This window comes from Macaca fascicularis, chromosome 8 (genome assembly GCF_037993035.2).
Source record: "Macaca fascicularis isolate 582-1 chromosome 8, T2T-MFA8v1.1".
Lineage (NCBI taxonomy): Eukaryota > Metazoa > Chordata > Mammalia > Primates > Cercopithecidae > Macaca > Macaca fascicularis.
The window spans coordinates 126962681-126983670 of NC_088382.1; the positions used below are offsets into that span (position 1 = coordinate 126962681).

General features: G+C 37.4%; 1 long non-coding RNA gene across 3 annotated transcripts in view; it reads right to left on the reverse strand.

Annotated features, from left to right (window-relative positions):
• LOC107126522 (uncharacterized) overlaps window positions 1-20990 on the reverse strand; it is a 560621-nt gene that overhangs the window by 346610 nt on the left and 193021 nt on the right. For all 3 annotated transcript variants that reach the window (XR_012416604.1, XR_012416603.1, XR_010577462.2), the window contains one exon: window positions 17742-17800. This is a non-coding gene — a long non-coding RNA (uncharacterized lncRNA). The remainder of the gene's footprint in view (window positions 1-17741; window positions 17801-20990) is intronic.

Here is a 20990-nt window from a genome sequence, read left to right on the forward strand (position 1 = left end):
TTTTTTGCTTTCTCATTTATATGATGGAAATACTAATTGGAGCCCTAAATGCCACAGAGGTGATAATAACTATCATTCATTCTGCACTTGTTATATGCTGGGCACTTTACGCTAATTATCAGATGAACATCTCACAGCAACCATATGAGGAAGGTACTGTTATTGAAATTCCCAGTTCACAATGAGGACACTGGGGCTTAAAAACAGTAAGTACAAGATCACACAGAAATTAAAAGGTGGAACCCCAGCAGTTTAATTCTAGAGCTTTCTTGCCTATGAACACGCTATATTGCTTTTAATCATAAGACCTAAATTCTAGTCCAGGTTCTATCATTCATTTGTTTCACTGGACTTTGATTTCCTCTTAAGCTAAATGAGGGGATTGTACTTGAATGAGGTTCTAAATGATTTATGTCAAACATTCACCCTGGTCATTTCTGATAGAAGTTTCTAGGAGCATAGCATTCAGAAAGATTGTAAAAGCTGTCTTGGTTCAGTGGGAAATAGTGCTGTGATTAACTAGTGATATCTGCCAAGGGCATGGCACACGAGAGGCATGGAAGCACTTGTAACATGTTTTGCATCCCTGGGAGAAATAAGGACACTTCTGGTTGTTATATTTTATTATTCTGTTTATGCGTTTTCTCTTAGTAGCTGCCAAGAGGGCAACCAATGGTAGTCTGGTCAGGCAAGGGCTACATTGTGGGACAGGGATGTCTAATAGAATTTTCTACCAGGATGGAAATGTCCAATACAGTAGCTACTAGACACATGTGACTATCAAGTACTTGAAATCTGGCTGAGTAGCTCTATATTAAATTTTTTTAACTTTTCATTTCAAAAGTATAAATTCAAATAGACTTATGTGGCTAGTGGCTACTATATTGGTCAGGCCTAGGACAAAGTTCAGTTGGCTGTGGATGAACACCATGGGCATGAAAACTGGGAGGGAATTTGCCTGGCAGGCTGAAAGTCAGGGAAAGGTAATTCAGGTTTGACCAAAGGGGATGCTATGGAAGGATGTGGATATCAAAGCTGACAAGTGATGCCAAATTTAAAGGTAGGCATGGAGAGCAAGTAGTTGGGGAGAGATAGGAGGCAAAAGACTAATCATCTGACTTCCTAGCTGTGTAAATCCTGCACTAGGGTGTCCCCTCTGATTCTGAAATGAACAGGGCCTGGGCTTTGATTATTTGAATGCAAATTGCCATGATGTTCTTTTATTAATGGCATAACTTGCCTCAGCATCCCTGCCCATTCCTAACTATCCTTCAGAATCTTCCCAAATCCCCACTATTCCTTAAAGTCTTCCTATCAATGTCCATCCACTGGCTCGATGAAATAGTCCCAACTGCTTAGCATTACCGCCAAGCGAATTGTTAGCACACTTTGTAGGCACTCCAATAGTTTGGCTCTTTGTTACCAAAATTCAAATTTAGTTAGCTTAATCAAAATGAGGAATAAATAGGGAGAGTATTAGAGCATTCTCGTACAAGAATTGAAGATCCAAGCCATAGGAATGGATACTGCTAAACTTCTGCAAGAAATAGGATTCAGTCAGAATCTTCTGTCTCTCATTTCAGGACTTTGTCCTCCACTCTGTCTTTCTATACATTAGCTACCCATGCTTTGCCTTGCTGCATGGTGGAAAACATGCCAAGGACTTCAGCCAGTAAGGAAAGGCAGCGTGAGGCTCTCTATGTTCCCAAGTGTTAAAATATCAGGGAAGGAACTCTGACCCATCCTGATTCTAGTGCCTACCCCTTGATCTGTAGTGGAGAGAAACAGGGAGCAAGAACATGTTCAATTATTGGCATTTATACTGAAAATCATGAAGTTGGAATTTGGGGGAAGAAAGGACAATTCTCAGAAGACAGCAGGTGCTGTCCCAGGAAAAAAAAAGCATGAGGAGTTAGAAAAACAAAATGGTAAGTTTCCATTGGATAAATAATAGGATAACATAACACGGATAACAGATATTCATTAGCAAAGGCTATTTTTTTCTTTATAAAGCAGTCCAAGAATGATATGAAACTTTGCCATCTGCAGAACTCAATGATTTTTCCCCACTTATTAGGATCCAAAAGGAAAGCAACCAGATGCTTTAATTACTTTGATTGTGGAGGTGAAGGAAAGTCTTGCTTTTAAACGAACACTGTATTCATCCATTAATTGTGTCAGGAAATTGAAGGGACAGTTTGGCTTTATATTTGATTATCTCAATATCTATTGAATAAAAAAATATTTTTGCTTCATTAGCAGTAAAATATATAGGAGTCTTGATGGATCATGCTAAGTATTATTTCCTTATTTCTGGTCTTAATCACTATATTTAATAAGGAAAGGCCAGGTTCAATAAAGAATGCATCTGGCTTCAAATGATTAATCGACTTTTATAGAACTCACATGCTGGCAATTCTTTAGGAAACTAGAAAAGACACCATGAATCACAACTCCCTGCACACCCTCCCCTCCTACCCTCCAGCTTTGGTTTTACTTATCAGCCTCAATTGACTATCTTGGGGCATTTTTACAAAGGTACATCTTTTGTCTCTCACATCCTGAATTAATGCTGTAGGTAATCAGCTTCTGAGGCTGAGGTCTCTTTCATCCCCATGCAAGTCAACTAAATGGTTTTTCCTTTCAGCTTGGAATGTGAGTCTCCTCCTTTCATTCCCTCTTTGACTCTTCCCTCTGGTTACTTTAATTGGGATGTCAAATTGCATCATTGTGTAGGAAGCTGAACTTTTTGAAATTGGTCCAGGACAGAGTTTTCTTGAGTCAGGGGGCAATTTTTCTTTGTAATGTCATTTCCAATTCCTTAAGGCAGGAGATGAATTAGTCTTGCACATTAACAACAAGAAGTGAGGCTGTGGCCGGCTGCCGATGCTGCAGATCCGAATGCAAACATGAAATCGGTAGGAGAAAAATACAAGTACACACCAAGATCGGCAGAGTTGGCTTGAATGACTGAAGGACGTTTTTTGGAAAGGGAATCTGAGCCTCAAAATTAAGTTAAATTAAATTAAATCCTGTGAATTCTTGTTGCCAGGGAATTTAACTACTTAAAGATATGCATGCGTCTTATTTACTGCTGTATCTCTAGAGACTGGAGCACAGATAGCAAATACCTGCTGTGTTTGCTGCCACTACTACTTAATCCTTCCTCTATAGCTGGCACTGCTAATCACTCATGACACTTTCCTGCTGAGGCCACATGTAGACTCAGACGGCTACAGGCAGTAACCACCAATTGATCAGAGCTGGCACACAAGATGGAACCTATTTGCAATCCCTGGTCTAGAACATTGTTAAGTATTTAATGAATACTTGTTGAATGAAGTAAATGAAGACATGTTTCTAGAGATTATGGGACTTTGTGTTACTCCCTTCCCTTGCATTTAAAGTGCACTTTTTTAAGCTCAGATGGCCCCTAAGGAGTCAAATCTGATATTATTCCATAATTTATGCTTGCCACATTACCCTCCAACTTTATCTAAAGCAGAGATAGAAATAATTGCCTTCAAGCCATATTTATTCTAACATGCAGGCACATCTGGGCATGTCTGAAGACCCAGTGAAGTGGGTCTGAGAATTTCATCCCACAGCGTGAGAGCTGAGCACATGGATCAGGCTCTACAGCAAGGGGCCAGAATGGAAGGGAGGTAATCACGGTTATCAAATGTCACACTCTGATAATTTGCCAGCTCAGTCACATGCCTGCTTCTGAGGACAAATGGGCTGCAGGAGGTCGGTTAAAAACTACAAAAAGCTGTCAATAAAGTGGTCATAATGTGGTGCAAGTATGAGGCACTGGGCAGTGATAGGAAATGCCATCCTTATCAACCTCTTCAACACTGCTCCTTTGGCAGCATGAGCGCACAGGGCAATGTTTACCAGCAGCTTTTCGGCATCTTCCATCATTATCCTAAACAGGTACCATCTCTACTGAGCTGCTGCTTTGGGATTGACTACCAGGACGTTCAACACGGGGGCTGGAGTATTCCTAGAAGGTGAATAAATGGCAGAGCCCATGTGGCATCCAAGAGGACAACATTTGTCACTCATAGGTGAAACACCACTTAGGGACTCTCAGAATTACTTGGGGGAAATATTGAGGTAGTGCACAAGAATCCCTGTCACGCATGTGTGGAGAGGTGAGAAGTAGTATTATGATACCCTGATCCCAATTTACCTTCTATGAGCTAAAAGACTCTGGTTGAAAGCATTTTAAGGACTTTGCTATCTCAAGGACTTTGGGTAGAAAGGACTCAGGATGGAATACTGACACAAATATTTCTAAAGAGAAATATTTTCTTCAGAGCAGTTTGATCACCAAAATGCATTAATTTAATACCTAATGACATGCAGCATTTAGCTTGCTACAAAGGGAGTTCCATAGAATTCAAACACAGCCCTCCGGGAGAGTATACAAATCAAGAATACCCGTACACACTATAATGGCCACATGAAAAGCTCAAAGCAATGCAAGGATTGTTGGTGCAACATTTCTATCACATATAGGTCATTTTTCTAAGAGGATTGCAAACTGCTTTAAATCACATGAGAGTATTATCCAATTTGCTCTACAAAAATAAAGGCTCAGAAATTCAAAATGACAGGAGCCAGGTCTGTATGACTATAGGAAAATCAAAGGAGTCTAGAAAATTTGATTAACTCAATTTGTCCCAGTTCCTTAGGGAGGCTTCAGAAACCAAAATTACTATTTAATAGTCCAGGTAGTAAAGTTGGATAGACAAGATCTTTCTGACTTTTCTGCAATTGTTTTTGAGACACAGTCTTAACTGAAATGTCAGAACCAAGGGAAGAAGAAACATGACAGCATTATTGAGCTTCCGAAATACAAAAATGTTTCTATCACCTCCAAACCTCCACCCTGGCCAAAATCAGAAAGCAATAAAAACAAGGATGTCCTAGAAAACTTTGATGTCCTTGAATCAGCCTTAATCATGCTTGATTTTTCTGCAGAATGAAATAATGTGAGCCAGTGTGACATAAAGCAGTTCTTAGCTTTTGATTTTCATTAAAATCACCTGGAGAGTTTGTTGTAACAGAGACTGCCAGGCCCCAACCCCAAAATTTCTGATTTAATTGGTTTGGGTTGGGAACCAAATAGTTTCATGTCTAACAAATTCCTGGGTGATGTTTATGCTGCTGCACAGGGGCATAGCACAATTTTGTAAGCCACTTATGAAATCACTGATCACTACTGTCTGATTCTGTTATTTCATTGGGCTTGTAAAATGATGACTTTCAAGTCTATATCTTTGTATTTTTTAGTGGGAACTACTCTGTATAGAAGAACTTTCCTTTCACAGTTTCCATGAAAACTATGTGATGACTTCTGAAATACAGATCAAACCAGAAAGGTAAGATAACTGTTTCATTTTCTTCCTTTAGTTATTAAATTTCAGAGTAATGATTATAGCTTAGCCATCTCCAGTGGCATTCGACGAGTTCTTTCTACAAATTCAAGCATCAGACAAGTCACTCCTCTCTATAAGACATAGAGGTAAGGAGTGTTATACTAATGGATGCGTGTGTGTGTCTGCCTGTCTGTCTCCCTCCCTCTCTCTAACCCCCTCTCTAATTAGATTAGCAAATGCAAGTCGATTGTCTATTTTCTTGATTTTCCAAAAAATCAGCTTTGTGTTTTTATTATTAAATCTATGATATTTTTGTTTTGTTATCAACTTGTGCTTTCATTTTTAAAAGTTTCCTTCTTTCTGCTTGTTTAAAATTGTATTTTCTGCTTCTCTTTGTTGGAGACTTAACTAATTTTTTACTGACTTTGATAGTTAAAGCTATGGATACCAAAGCTACAGATTTGATATGATTTAATATTTAAAGCTACAGATTTTCTTTCTAGTGCTACTTTTTTTCTCTCAGTTCTTCAGATTGGATAATTTCTATCAATTTATCTTCAGATTCACTGTATTTTTTTCTGCTGTCTTCCAACCACTCTTTCGCCCACCTAGGAAATTTTTTATTTCATTTATTTTTCAGATCTAGAATTATCATTTGATTCTGGGGGGGATTTCTATTATCTGCTGAAATTTTCTACTTGTTCAATCATCAAAGTTATATACTTTTAAAAATAATTTGATTATACTTTCTTTTAATTATTTGAAGACATTTTAAACCATTACTTTTAATCTTTATAAAATCCAACTAGGGCTCTCTCAAAGTCTGTTTCTGTAGACTTATTTTTTCTTAAGTATGGGTTATACTTCCTCATTTGTTTGCCTGATAATTCCAGTTGAAAATTGTCCCTTTTAGGGAATATCTTGAAGCAATTTTGGATTCTGGTATGAGCTTCTGAGGAATTTGGTGTTTTGTTCCAATAGACAGTTAATTTGCTTGGACAAAAAGCTATAAAGTCTGTCTTTCCAGTACAGTGCTCTTTCCACCATAGATTTCAGATTTATTTTGAGTCTGGAAAGTTTTTTTTTAATCTATAGTTGTAAACATTGGCTCTGCCCCATTGATGTTTTGTGCATTTGGAAACTCTAGTTACACATATGTTGCTTCTATTCTGTATTTCAGATTTCCTTGAATGATTTGTCTCCTTATTTTCATTTCATTATTTTCAGTTTCCCCATAACATGTATTTCCCACATTAAGCTTTCTATAATATCTACTTAACTTTGAATTCTTTCTAATTCATTCTTTTTATCCTGAGTTTTTCTAGTCCATGCTTTATTTCCTTCAGCTCGCTTTTCATCTCTTTCTAGTGTCCAACTATCTCAATTTCTAAAATAGTTTGTTTCTGCTATTCTTTCACTGCCTTGGTCATTTTCTTTACTTCTTTTTACTGAAAGTGAAATATGTGGCTTCAATTTCAATCTTCTTTGTAAACAAAAATGTGAGTTTTTCAATGTTTTTATTGTCCATAATAATTGAGTTGTATGTTTTAATCTTATAATAGCTTTTCATATGCTTTAATTCTTTGCTTAAATGAGACTATCAAAAGACAGATCTTTTGTCGAGGTTGAAGGTAGGCCAAAGAAGCAATCCCAGACTCACATCTAAAGGTATCCCTCCTCTCTGGCTACTAGGAAGTATTGAAACTATGACATTTTTGTTTATCTCCTTCTTTGCCTCTCTGGGCTAAGCCTGATTCTGCAGGGGTCCCTGTTTCTATTATTTTCTTCATTAGATATCTGTGGACTTTGCCCTCCAAACTGTTATCCTCACTTGTATTTTGCTTTTACAGTTGGTTTCTTCTCCTCCTCCTTTTCTTCTTCTTCTTCTCGTTCTCCTCCTCCTTCTTCTCCTTCCTTGTTCTTCTTTTTCTCCTTTCCCTTCTCTTTCCTCTTCTTCTTTCTTATTTTTCTTCCTCCTCGTCCTCCTCTTCCTCTTCTTCTTTTTCCTTCTCCTTCTTTTGTCTATATCCTCTGGAACTTTCCCTTTCTCACAAGTATTTGAACCTTCACTATAACTGGGATCAACAGAGTTTCCTTGGTCAACATAAATTCTGTTTCAAGTAGTTATTTTAAGGATAGGTCTCTGTGCTACTGATAGAATATTTCCGGGATCCTTGAGGCATGGGCTACTGAAGCACTGTTTGAATGTTCTGGGGTTTCTTTAATGGTTCTCTACAGTTATTTTGCATTTACCAGTGCAATGACCCTAATTGCTCTTTTTTTTTTTTTTTTTTTTGTCCTTCTTTAATTTTGTTCCAATTGTTCTTAGATTCATTTTTACTACGCAGTTTTCTCCTTTGGGAATAAATTGACAATTTTTGCTTTCAAGGCTCATAGGATCCTTTTATCCTGCTATTTCTTTTTGTCACTAATGCCACAGAGTTGCTGGTCCCTAAAGTCACTGATCATTTGGGTTGAAAAATTAACTACAAGTACTCAAGAAAGGCTGCAACTAGATCCCATTAAGTAGAAATTTCTGAGGCAAGTCACATAACATGTATGGCACAGAGAAAACTCCAAACCTGCAAATGAGCTTTTATCTTTTTATGTAAAATTCTATCCATCATTCAAGGCCCAGTGCAAATGTTCCCTCAGGAAGCTTTTCTTTTCCTGCCTACGTATCTACCTAAATTTAATCTTTTCCTCTGCATTCTCATCATATCTCCTCTTACTTACCTGCTACTTACCTGTTCTATCACCTCTGTTATAGACCTTTTTATCTTTTTTGTAATTTTTCTGCTTATATAACTATTCAGGACTAGATTTTAAGCTACTCCAAGACATGTATATATTCCAATATTTTTTCATATCACCAAAGCCTAGAAGGCCCTCAAGTATTTAATTAAATTTATTATCAAATATTTACGAGTACTTGCTATGGATTAGGCACTGCTATAGAAGCTAAAAATTCAAAAGTGAATAAAATTGCATCCATGTGGACAGACCTAGAGCAGTTACTGTTTGCTGCTAAGGTTTCCACTACAGATGCAAGTTTTTTAAAAAGTCCTTATGCTTTCTATCTCATTGTGGCAGCCAATCTTGAATGGGGGAACACAGGAAGAAACATGGTAATGCAGGGAAAAACATGAAAAGAAAAAAGCATTTTTGCAATTCATAAAAATTTTTGTAAATCATAAAGAGCCTGTTTTACCAAAAACAGAATAAAAAGCTTGAGTTTAAAGTATGTAAAGAAAAAATAAGCTCTGCCCTCTTGGAACTTTCATTCTAGTGTTGTAATAACAGATAACACCAAATTAAATGTCAGACAGTGGTCTAAGAGCATCAGGCATATGTTAACGTGTATAATCTTCATAACAATCATACAACATAGATACAACTATTGTTTTAGTTTAGATTCTCCAGAAGCAGTCCTGACATAAGAATTTATGTGCCAATAGTTTATTTGAGTAGCTATCCCAGGAAACATGATAGGCGGTGGGTGAGATAGGGGAGAAAAAAAGATAATAAAATACAGGTTGTCAAGTGAGTTATCATAATATGTAACTGGAGCTTAATCTCATTGAGAAACAATGAAATAGAGGCAGAATAAACCTTAGCGTTATATCAAACTAGGGGTGAGGAAGATGAGATATTTATCTACTATCTCTGTGCCTATTATTGGTTGAGTGCTCCTCCTGAGTCCTCTGGGTAGGCTGACCGTACTTCTATGACCAGAGGAAAAAAAGAAAGAAAATAAAAGCTCTTCAGCAGAGATTCGTAAGAGTTTTATTGTTAGCAGCCTTCAGGACATACAGGCAAATGCTAAAGGGATGTGGAGGGACAACAATTTTTGTTGAAATTATGTTATTCCATTTTACAAATGAACAAACTGAGGCACATGGAGGTTAAATGACTTACTAGAAATATACACCTAAAAACTGATAGAGCAAGAGTTTAAATCCTTGAAGTCTTGCTCCAGAGTATGTGTTCTTAACCATTATACTGTGCCCCATCACAGTATAGAGAGGAAAGAAAAATGAAAGGAAGGAAAGAGAGGAAGGGAAGGGTTATAGTTCCTCATGAACACATTTTATTTCTACTACTAGGCTTATGCTTCTAGAGAGTAGAACTCACATTTTATTCACTTTATTTCTCCCTTTATCTCTCCTTCGGCCAACCCTTCAACCTACCCTGAACACTGCCAAAAAATGTCTAGCACAATACCTAACTTCTATCTAAAGAGATAATTATAAGGCCCTTATCACTAGGATTTTTATTATTAAAAACTATATTTTTAATTCATTATACAGTGTAGACTAGCAGGCTTTGTAGTCAGAAAGACTTGTATGAATAATTTATTCTCAACATTTCTCCTTCCACAGTTCATAATGGGTGCTTAATAAATGGTTTCCTGTTTGTAATATTATATGACATTTTACAGTTTACAAAAAAAGTTTATACTTCCTTATTCTATTTATCTCTCCATGAGTTACTTCATGTACATATTCCTATTTTCACTCTCAGTTGCCCTAAATTGTATAGAAGAGAAAAATAAAGGTCATAGTCTATAAAAATAAAAATAAAGGTGTGTTTTATTAGATTGTTTTTTAGCAAATATTTGCTCTCTCTCTCTCTCTCCCATGAGGTAGAGTATATTTTCCTGGTCCAATGACTTGAGAACATGTGATTTGTTTTGACCCAAGAAATATGAACAAAAGTGGTAATGTGCCAATTCCAAGATGAGGCTTTAAAAATCACAGCTAGGCCAGGCGTGGTGGCTGACACCTGTAATCCCAGCACTTTGGGAGGCCGAGGTGGGTGGATCATGAGGTTGGGAGATCGAGACCATCCTGGCTAACACAGTGAAACCCCATCTCTACTAAAAAAAAAAATACAAAAACATTAGCCGGGTGAGGTGGCGGATGCCTGTAGTCCCAGCGACTCGGGAGGCTGAGGCAGGAGAATGGCGTGAACCTGGGAGGCAGAGTTTGCAGTGAGCCGAGATCACGCCACTGTACTCCAGCCTGGGTGATAGAGTGAGACTCTGCCTCAAAAAAAAAAAAAAAAAAAAGGAAAGAAAGAAAAAAAATCACAGCTAGTTTTCTCTAGCCCTAGCCCTATTGTGTTTCTGCATTTTGCCATGGGATGAACATGACCATGATTCTGCATCTTGATCTTGGGTTCTGGCAGGAAAGGTACAAGAAGCTGACATGAACCTGACCTTTAACCTGAAGCAGACAGAGTTGGGCCCAGCTGGCCTGCAGTCCTGTGAGCAGGAAATTGATGTACATACTCATGAGTAAACCATAAACATTTGCTGTTATAACCCAGGAAGATTTGGGAGTTGATTTTTATGTGCTGTTATGGCAACAATTGTTGATGAATGTGGGTATACAGTATTGGAAGTTCTCATGCGTCTTTGATGGCCAGTCTCTCAGTACTTACAGAGCTTCTCGGCCTCACCAGATATTCCCCACTTGAATAATGAAGTTGTATGGTTGGGAATAGACATTTTGCCTATTTGGGTCTATAGGTTTAGGACCCTTGGAGGATTCAAGACTGGTAGAAAACCACAGCATGGTCCAAGATGCAGGTGTTCATGCCTGCAGGTAAGTAGATGCATCATTAACTTCAACAACAATAAATAAAATTTAAAGAGATTTTTAGATTATCATATACTGAATGAACTAAGATTAACTTTCTAACGAATGGCCACAAATTTCTAGTGTGTTTATCTTTCCCATATGCTTCCCAGCTCTGCTAAGTTGGAAGCCTCAAATCCATCAACCAATAAATCATTCCTTGGGTTTCACTTTAGGGACCAATTAAAACTATCAACATGTTTTCTTCCATTACACTGGGAGTTTTATCTCCAGCTGTTGGGATCTGAGCTTCTAAAAGTATGAAGCATGACTACCCAGGGAGAAGGCACTTGAGACAACTGGAGGAAAATAGATTCTATTGAAAGCTAGTTTATGCAAGCTTAGTGCTTCCACCCCCTCACTTCATTCAGAGGGCACATGCTTTACTAAACCTGTGGTAAATAATACAGCTGGCACCACAGCAGGAAAGGTGCTGCCCCAAAACCTGGAGGGAGAGCTCCTGGCAGATAATCCAAGGGCTGGTAATTTATCACTTATGCAAACACAGCACCTCTTGTGGATCTCCTTTTACGTCTCCTGTTCTGTGAAACGTTCCACTGAAGACTTGGATAAATGTTTTCCAGATGGTATCAATCATGGTGTTACCTACTAATAGGAATCCAGGAAAAGTCATTGAATTAATTAGCAAGTCCAACAGGAAAGGAAGAAGGACTGTGCTTGAAAGTAGAAAAAAAAGAGACCCCTTGGAACTATCTAATCATCTAGAAACAAAGTCATTCAGGAAAAGGGGGCTTGATTAAGCATCAGGAAACCTGACACCTGGTCAACAGCCTGGTTCCTCCAAATCACAGGCTTTGGAGTCTAACAGATAGAGGTTAGAATCTCAGCTCAGTCTCTATGCATAGCGGGCAAGTTACTTGGCCCCTCTGAGCCTCTGTTTCCTCATATGCTAAGAGAAAAAATGATAAAATAATGCAAACTATATAATACCATTTTACAGACCTAGATGTGTAGCATGTGAAGCACGTAGCAAAGTGGCCACCAATAGGCGGCACTTAAAAAAATTCTTTACTCTCACCTGTGATCAGTTAAATGATTGGAAAACTATTGACCCCTGTCTGAAACTACACCATTGCCGTGACCACATCTTGAGCAGAGTGCACTTTCCCACTCCTTGCTTTGGGCTGACTACATGACGTGCTTAGACCAATAAATGTGGGTGGAAGTGACAATGGGCTCGTTTTTAGACCAGGACTTAAGAGGCATTATGTTTCTACTTGCCCTTTGCACCTGCCCCATCACCATAAGAAAAATAGACCTAGGCTGTCTTGCTGGTCCAAGAAGGAGGATAAAAGACACATGAAGCAAAGCTGCCAACCCCAGAGTTTCCAAACCCCACCCAACACGAAGACATGTGAGTGATAATAAATAATGGTTGTTTTTAGCCACTGAGTTTTGACGTGGATTAATTTCAGCTGCAGTATCTCACAGATGATGTTATCTCACATTCCTTCTCTGGGTTTTAATTGCATATCAGCTCAGGACTTATTGAATGAATATCTTTTGCGATGCTGATATTAGAGATAAGGCCCAGAAAATGGCAAGCTAAAATATCCCAGAAACTTCTACTGTATAGTTGGTTTACATCTAAACTCCAAACTTAGATGTGTAAGAAAAGTAACTTAACTTGGTTATGACAAGACCTTTTTATTTTTTAACAGTTTCATTACAAATCCCCTATTCTGCTGGTTAGCAGAAAAATCTCTCAGTCAATTCAGGGTTTCTCCTCCCTTAAGGACTGGGTTTAACTTTAGGAGGCTTTGCATGATGAGGAGGTGGAAGGTGTTGGGAGGGAGAACCAGGGCACTGTTGTTCCTGTTGTTGATCTCTGCCGTTCTCTCTCTTGGTCTATGTAAGCGAGGATCTAAAGTCTGATTCATTCTTGGCTAATCTTCTTTTAGAAGCCCATGATTAGACTCAACTGGAGAAAGTCTGGAGCTTCTCTCAGACATGTAAGAATTGTTCTGAAGAATCTGCATCTTGTTGGGTGAAGGACTTCAAAATGTGCAATAAAAATGCACTGGTCTTGGACCTATCTAGCTGGAAGGAACTGGTATATAAGCTCTTACTGCTTCTCCAGGTTCTCACAAGAAAGCAGGCATGGATTCCTTTTGTACAGATCCTCCAGGCTTTCTGGGCCCTGTCATTCCTTCTTCTATCTTCCGGGTTGAGCAACATGCAATCTCCCCTTGTGCAGAAGCCCAAATAGCTACTGAAAATATTTCCTCTCTGACTTTCCCCATTTCTTTAACTCTGAGAGACTTTTTCTAGTATCAGTTCTGAGGAACATTGCTATTTTCCTTCCTATCATCGGGAAGACCTAGACTTTAAAACTCAAAACCTGGGAAAAACTTCCTTTTTTCTCTCTTTTGTCTGGATCATCACTACCTTAAAATACTAAATTAGCAAAGTCCTAACTAGAAACTGAATTGGCCAAAGAGTCAAGGAGCAACAGGTAATTCCAAGAAAAACAACAGCAAACTTACATCAGTTAACATTTCAAAGCTATTTTCCTTTGCAATTTTATGTATCTGTTTTTATGGAATGCAACAGATAATAGGCTAAATGCTATTTTGCATATGTGTTACGTTGGATTTCTCACATATTCTACTACTTAACTCAAGATGTTGAGTAAATAAATGAGTTAATAAACTGGAATTTCTATATCAGTTCTTGGTTCTAGTTATGTTTTGCTTGTTTTGGATGTTTTTTCTTTTTGAATGCTTATTCACTGGCCCAGCTGTATTTATGCCCAGATTAACCAGAGACATTGCCAGCTGTGATTTGCAGATGTGCTCCAGCTCCACAATGCCAGAAAAATTCAATTATGCCTACTAAGGTCATAGCTATAAATCACAACCGCACTGACATTTTATGGTGAATAGTGGCAATCGAAATACTTAGCCAGCAGCAGATTGTAGCTGCTTATATTACGATGGCCAAAATAACCATGTGTGAAACCATTATATTAGTTATATTTACAGCCAAATCAAACCAGGCAGTGGTCCAAGCAATGGGTTGGCAATCAGCCCGATTCAAGCTGAGCAAGGGTGATTTCACGCTGCAAAATGTGAACAAAAGCATGAGCCACTACAGCATGTATTGAGAGTTCAAATGGAATAGAACCTCTCAGACAGAGTAGACATTCGAATGAATAAGCTGGCTCCCAAATATTTACCTCAATTTGCAAGTGTGTGTTAGGTACAAGACAGAATTCTCAGATAGACTACCTCCCTATGGGACAGTCTGAGAGAGATATTTTCAATATATTATGTCCTTAGAATATTAGTATCCATAAAGTACTTCATAACTTTTATTTTAGGCCATGATCGAGTATGTGGGAAAGGATTTACCTTGTTACCTTAAAAAAACTAAGCAAACAAGCAAAATATATGAAATAATGGTTTTCAGACATTTGGAAAGAAGCTATGCAAGAGAATGAAACAACAGAAACAGATGAGAGGAGGCTTATATATTTCCAATTTACTAGCTGGAGAGAGTTTTTACATTGTTTTGCAGGAAAGGGAAATCCAAATAGTGCCTGGCAGTCTCCCTGAGGTGACCAGAGAAAGTTGAGAACTTGTACATTCCAAGGTGGCTTTGACTTATAGAGACAACCACCAGGCATGAAATTGCTTCACAGATAAGAGAGGCCTGCACAGATAGAGTGCTCTGGGGATTTGCAGAAAGTGCCTTTGGAGACTTTGATTGAATATTACTCAGTGCATATATGTGAGAAAACTAACTAGGACTAGAAAAGGAATCAACAACAAGGATTCAAAGGAACAATCCCTGGGATTCCCACAGAGCCTGGAAGAGTTAATGCTCCTACCTGCTAAAGTTGAATGAACATTATAATACAAGGGAGCATCAGCTAGAGTACTCTAAGTATCACCTGAGCACTGGGGCAGAATTAGCCTTTGACTGAAGTCCTCTGATACCACCTTAAAATCAAGCCTTGAGAGGATCAATTTCCAAGTAACTTAATTGTGCCCCAGAACAAAGATCTAGAATATTTAAAGGTACACAAAACTAGCAAACAAGGTAACTTGTATAATGTCAGGCAGCCAATAAAAATTACCAAGCAGGCAAAGAAGCAGGAAAATATGATCCATCATGAGAAGAAAAATCAATCAGTAAAACAGATTCTTGAAACATGCTAAAAATAGCAGACAACATTGAAATATCTCTTATAACTATATTGCAGATAATCAGAAAGGTAGAATAATTATGAGGATATTAAACAGAGACATGGGAGGTATAAAAAGGCCCAGTGTAAACTTCTAGAGATGAAAAAAAAAATGTCTGAAATGAAGACTGAGATGAATAGCAGATAAACAATGGAGGAAAAATGTTAATAAATACACAATTAAAACTGCATGTGAATGTTCACTGCAGCACTACTCACAATAGTAAAGACATGGAATCAACCTAAAAGCCCATCAGTGACAGATTGGATAAAGAAAATGTGGTTGATACACACCATGGGATACTATGCAGCCATAAAAAAGAATGAGATCATGTCTTTTGTGGGAACATGGGTGGAGCTGGAGGCTGTTATCCATAGCAAACTAACTGAGGAACGGAAAACCAAATACTGCATGTTTTCACTTATAAGTGGGACCTAAATGATAAGAACACATGGACACAAAGAAGGAAACAATAGACACTAGGGTCTACTTGAGTGGGGACGGTAGTAGGAGGGAGAAGAGCAGGAAGATAACTGGGCTTACTACATGGGTAGTGGGCTACTAGTATGTACTGGGCTTACTACATGGGTGATGAAATAGTATGTGCAAAAAACATACATGACACGTGTTTACTTCTGTAACAAACCTTCACTTGTACCCTCAAACCTAAAATAAAAGAAAAAATAAACTGCTCGAAATTAAATAGACAAAAATGACTTTAAAAATATAGTAAAGCAAGGTGAACTGTGGCCAGCTTTAAGATGCCTAATATGTATGTAATTGAAATCTCTGACATGGGAATGATTACCACAAAAAGTATTGGAAGAAATGCCAATTTTTCTTCTAAATTGGATGAAAACTACAAACCCAGAGATACAGGAAACCCAGTATACACTCTGAGCACAATAAAACTACTCCAAGGTACATCCTAAGAAAATTATTAAAACCAATCATCAATGGGAGCCTTAAAAACAGAGAGAATACAGACATTTGAAGCAGAAAAACAAAACACACAAACAAAAAACAGAAAAAAAATGACTACAGATTTCTTGTTGGAAAAAAATATAAACCTGACAGTAGTGGGGCAATATTTTTAAAGACCTCCAAAAGTTTTGACTTAGAGCTCTATTTCCGGTTGTGTTAGTCCATTTCCGTGCTGCTAATAAAGACATACACGAGACTGGGCAGTATACAAAAGAAAGAGGTTTAATGGACTTACAATTCCATGTGGCTGGGAAGCCCTCACAATCGTGGTGGAAGGCAAGGAGGAGCAAGTCATGTCTTACATGGATGGCGGCAGACAAAGAGAGCTTGGGCAGGGAAACTTCCATTTTTAAAACCATCAGATGGGTTCCTCTCATGACATGTGGGAAGTGTGGGAGTTACAATTCAAGATGAGATTTGGGGGGGATACAGCCAAACCATATCACCAGTGAAAATACCTTTTAAAACTAATGGTGAAATAAAGACTTTGCGAGACATATGAAAGCAGAAAGCGTTCATTATCAATAAACCTCAAGTATATGAAATGTTAAAGGAAATCCCTTAAAAGGAAGAAGAGTGATATCAGATGAAAATCTGGATTTACACAAAGATGAAGAAAACTAGCATATATTAAAAACATAGGTAAAGATAAAACATTCTTTTTAATTTTATGATAATTTACTACTTAAATAAAAATAATAAATTGTGGGTTATAAAGAGAAACAAATCATTCTACTAAAAAGACACTTGCATTTATATGTTGAAAACAGTGCTATTCATAATAGCAAAGACATGGAATCAACCAAGATGCCCAATAATGGACTGGATAAAGAAAATGTGGTACATATACACCACAAAATACTACACAGCCATTAAAATGAGCTCATGTCCTTTACAACAACATGGATGCAGCTGGAGGCCATTATCCTAAGTGCACTAATGTGTGACCAGAAAACCAAATACTGCATGTTGTCACTTATAACTGGGCACTATATATACATATATACATATATATACACACATAATATATATACACAAATATATATATACACACATATGTGTGTGTATATATACACGTGTGTGTGTGTGTGTGTATATATATATATTTGAGACAGAGTCTTGCTCTGTCACCCAGGCTGTAGTGCAGTGGCATGATCTTGACTCACTGCAACCTCTGCCTCCAAGATTCAAGTGATTTTCCTGCCTCAGTCTTCTGAGTTGCTGGGATTACAGGCACGTGCCACCACACACAGCTAATTTTTGTATTTTTAGTAGAGCTGGGGCTTCTCCATGTTCCCCTGGCTGATACTGAACTCCTGACTTCACATGATCCACCTGCCTCAGCCTCCCACAGTGCTGGGATTACAGGCGTGATCCACGGCACCCAGCCAGGGCGTTACATATTGAATACACAGGGAAGCAAAGATAAGAACAATAGAACTGGAGACTACTTGAGAGGGGAGGGTGACAAAGGGACATGGGTTGGAAAGTTTCATACTGGGTACTATGATCACTACCTTGGTGATGGGATCATTTGCACACGAAGTCTCAGTGACACACAATTTACCCCCTGGACCTAAAATAAAAGTAGAAAAAAAAAATCATGGGCTAGAGAAAATGTAGAAGTAAAATGCATATCAAATACTGCACAAAAGTCTATTTAAAAGGGGAAAATTGAAACAAACTGTCTTAAGTTTCTTTTACTATATAGAAAGTTATATAATATTACTGGAACACAGAAAAGTTTATGGAATAAACCCTAAAGCAACCATTATAAGAACAAAACTGTTCACCTGGTAAGCCAAGAAAGGAGAGAAGGTAAGACCATAAAATAGACTCAATTATTCTAACAGAAAGCAAAAAGAGGACAAAGGGACCAAAAAACAGATTAGAAAAATATAAAACTAATAGCAAAATGTTATAAATTTAATCAATAATCACATTAAATGTAAATCATTTAAATCTGCCAATTATAGGGCAGAGATGGTCATATTGAATAAAAAGTCAAGACCCAACAATGTGCTACCTCTAAGTCATACTCTAAAGAAAATGACACAAATAGGTTGAAAGGAAGTAAAAAGATATTCTAATGTAAGTTTGGTTCAACAGCTGAAAAATAATTCAATGTATTTCACCACATTAACAAACTAAGAAAGAAAAAATGATAATTTCAATCAATGTTAACAAAACAAAATGTTCACAGCAGATTCATTTGTAATAGAAAAAAACTGGGAGAATCCCATTCATTTCAATGCATAATCAAATTGTAACATATCTGTGTAATAGAATATTACTTAATGTATTAGGATTCTCTAGAGAGGCAGAAAACATAATATATGTATTTATGAGAATATTTATTATAGGAATTGATTCACATGATTATGGAGACTGAGAAGTCCCACAATCTGCCATCTGCAAACCGGAGGAAAAAGTAATTATATAGGTAAATGTAAAAACAGTATAGTGTATTTTTTTGTGTTTTTAACTCTTTCTTTTGTTTCAATTGAAAGAGAATTACATAAAAGCAGTACTTACACAATATATAAACATATAGTTTTTGTGACTAACAACACAAAGGCAGAAAGGGGGACAGAGCTATAATGGAGGAAAGATTTTGCATACTGTTGAAATCATGATGGTATTAATCCAAATTAGATTATTATAAACTAAATTATTAATTGTAATCCTCAAGAAAATCACTAAGAAAATAACCCAAAATACATAATAAAAGAAATAACATTGGCATTAAATGGTGCAACAATGGAATTAAGTTGAATAGTACACAACAATGAAATTAAAAGAAAACTATCTATTTAACATAAGTTCATAATGGAAGAATAGAGGGAAAAAATAAGGCATATAAAATACAAATAGCAAAATGACAGACATAAATCTTATCACTTCAGTAATACATTAAGTGTAAATTGATTAAATACTCTAATCCAAAAGTAGAGATTGGTAGAATGAATAAAGAAAAAACAATTCTATTTCTAACGTATGTAAAAAGATAAAATGCTTAAGAATAAATGTAACAAAAGAAGTGCACAACTTGTGTATTGATAAATGCTCCAACACAGATGAACCTTGAAAATGTTATGCCAAGTGAAAGAAGCCAGACACAGAAGGCCAGATATTATATGATTCCACTTACAGTAAATGTTCAAAATAGGCAAATCCCTAAAGACAGAAAGTAGATTAGTAATTTCTAGGGAGTGGTAGGAAGGGAAAGATTGAGGATTAACAGCCAATGGGCATCAGATTTCATTTGGAGGTAAGTAAAATATTGCAGAATTAGATAGTCATATGGTTTTACATTGTAAAACTCTGTGAATATACTAAAAACCACTGAAACGTACACTTTAAAAGGATGAATTTCATGGTATGCAAAGCAAACAAATTAATTATTAATGAAAAATAATCAGCTGTTTTAAAGTAGATTTATAGGGGAATAGTGAAAATATAGAGATCAAGTGTTTTATAGAGTTGGAAAGGCTAACTTTCTGGATTCCCGATAGTAAGATTCCAAATTGAAAAAAGTCTTAAGTATAAGAAGCTCAATATGATTCTCAGCTAATAACTTCCTCTGAGACAAAGACCAGTTAAAAGAGTTACTCACTCACCAAATCTCATGTTTTGGGTAGCTAACAAGCGGTTTCCACTAAGATGAGAGAAAATAAGAAAGCATGGGAAAGAGAAAAAGGCATTGGGGTAAAGGAGAAATAAGGCAGGACTAAGAATTGTATCTAGAAAAAAGAAGATTTGACTGTGATTATTGATAAATAAAAGTAAATGGAAACATTTAGATTAGAAACTGCCAAGTTTTGGAGAATCTTTTATTGCAGAAGAATCCCAAGCCAAGTCTAATAATCTTGTGATTATTTGCTAGGCTTTAAAACTGCCATGGTAGATCCAAACTAGCATGGGCAGGAACGCCAGCTTCAAGTATGAATAAAGAAGAAATTTGTAAAGGGTGGAGCCAGGAGCGCCAGGAAAGTTTACACTGTAGTTATCCTATACAATCTTCATTATTTTATATTTGAGTGTTTTGGAGCAGAAGTGTATAGGGTAACTTATCTCTAGTTTTACAGGTTGCTGGGCCAAAAGGAACCACATCTGTGCATAGTAGAATGACTGTACATCACCTATAGATCCTGGTCATGGAGTGCATTGAATGGATGGGACTTAAAATGTTTACCTTGATAGAAAGTCTGTTCTGTTTCTTGGAGAAAGAATGTGGCACGGCCGGGCGCGGTGGCTCAAGCCTGTAATCCCAGCACTTTGGGAGGCCGAGGCGGGCGGATCACAAGGTCAGGAGATCGAGACCACGGTGAAACCCCGTCTCTACTAAAAATACAAAAAATTAGCCGGGCGCGGTGGCGGGCGCCTGTAGTCCCAGCTACTCAGGAGGCTGAGGCAGGAGAATGGCGTGAACCCAGGAGGCGGAGCTTGCAGTGAGCCGAGATCGCGGCACTGCACTCCAGCCTGGGCAACAGCGTGAGACTCCGTCTCAAAAAAAAAAAAAAAAAAAAAAAAAAAGAATGTGGCAATAAAAGTCAGCGATTGCTATGTTCATCTAAGCCAATTTTCGTTTCCTCCTAAGTTAGACTACATTTTCAAATCTTCCTTACAGTTAGGTGTGGCCAAATATCTCATGGAATGTGGGCAGGCATGATAAGTGCTTTCCATATGCTTTCTAAAAAACTCCTCATTGTCCTCCACTCTTTTTTTTTTTTTCCATCATCTGCCCACTGAAGGGAGAGACCAAG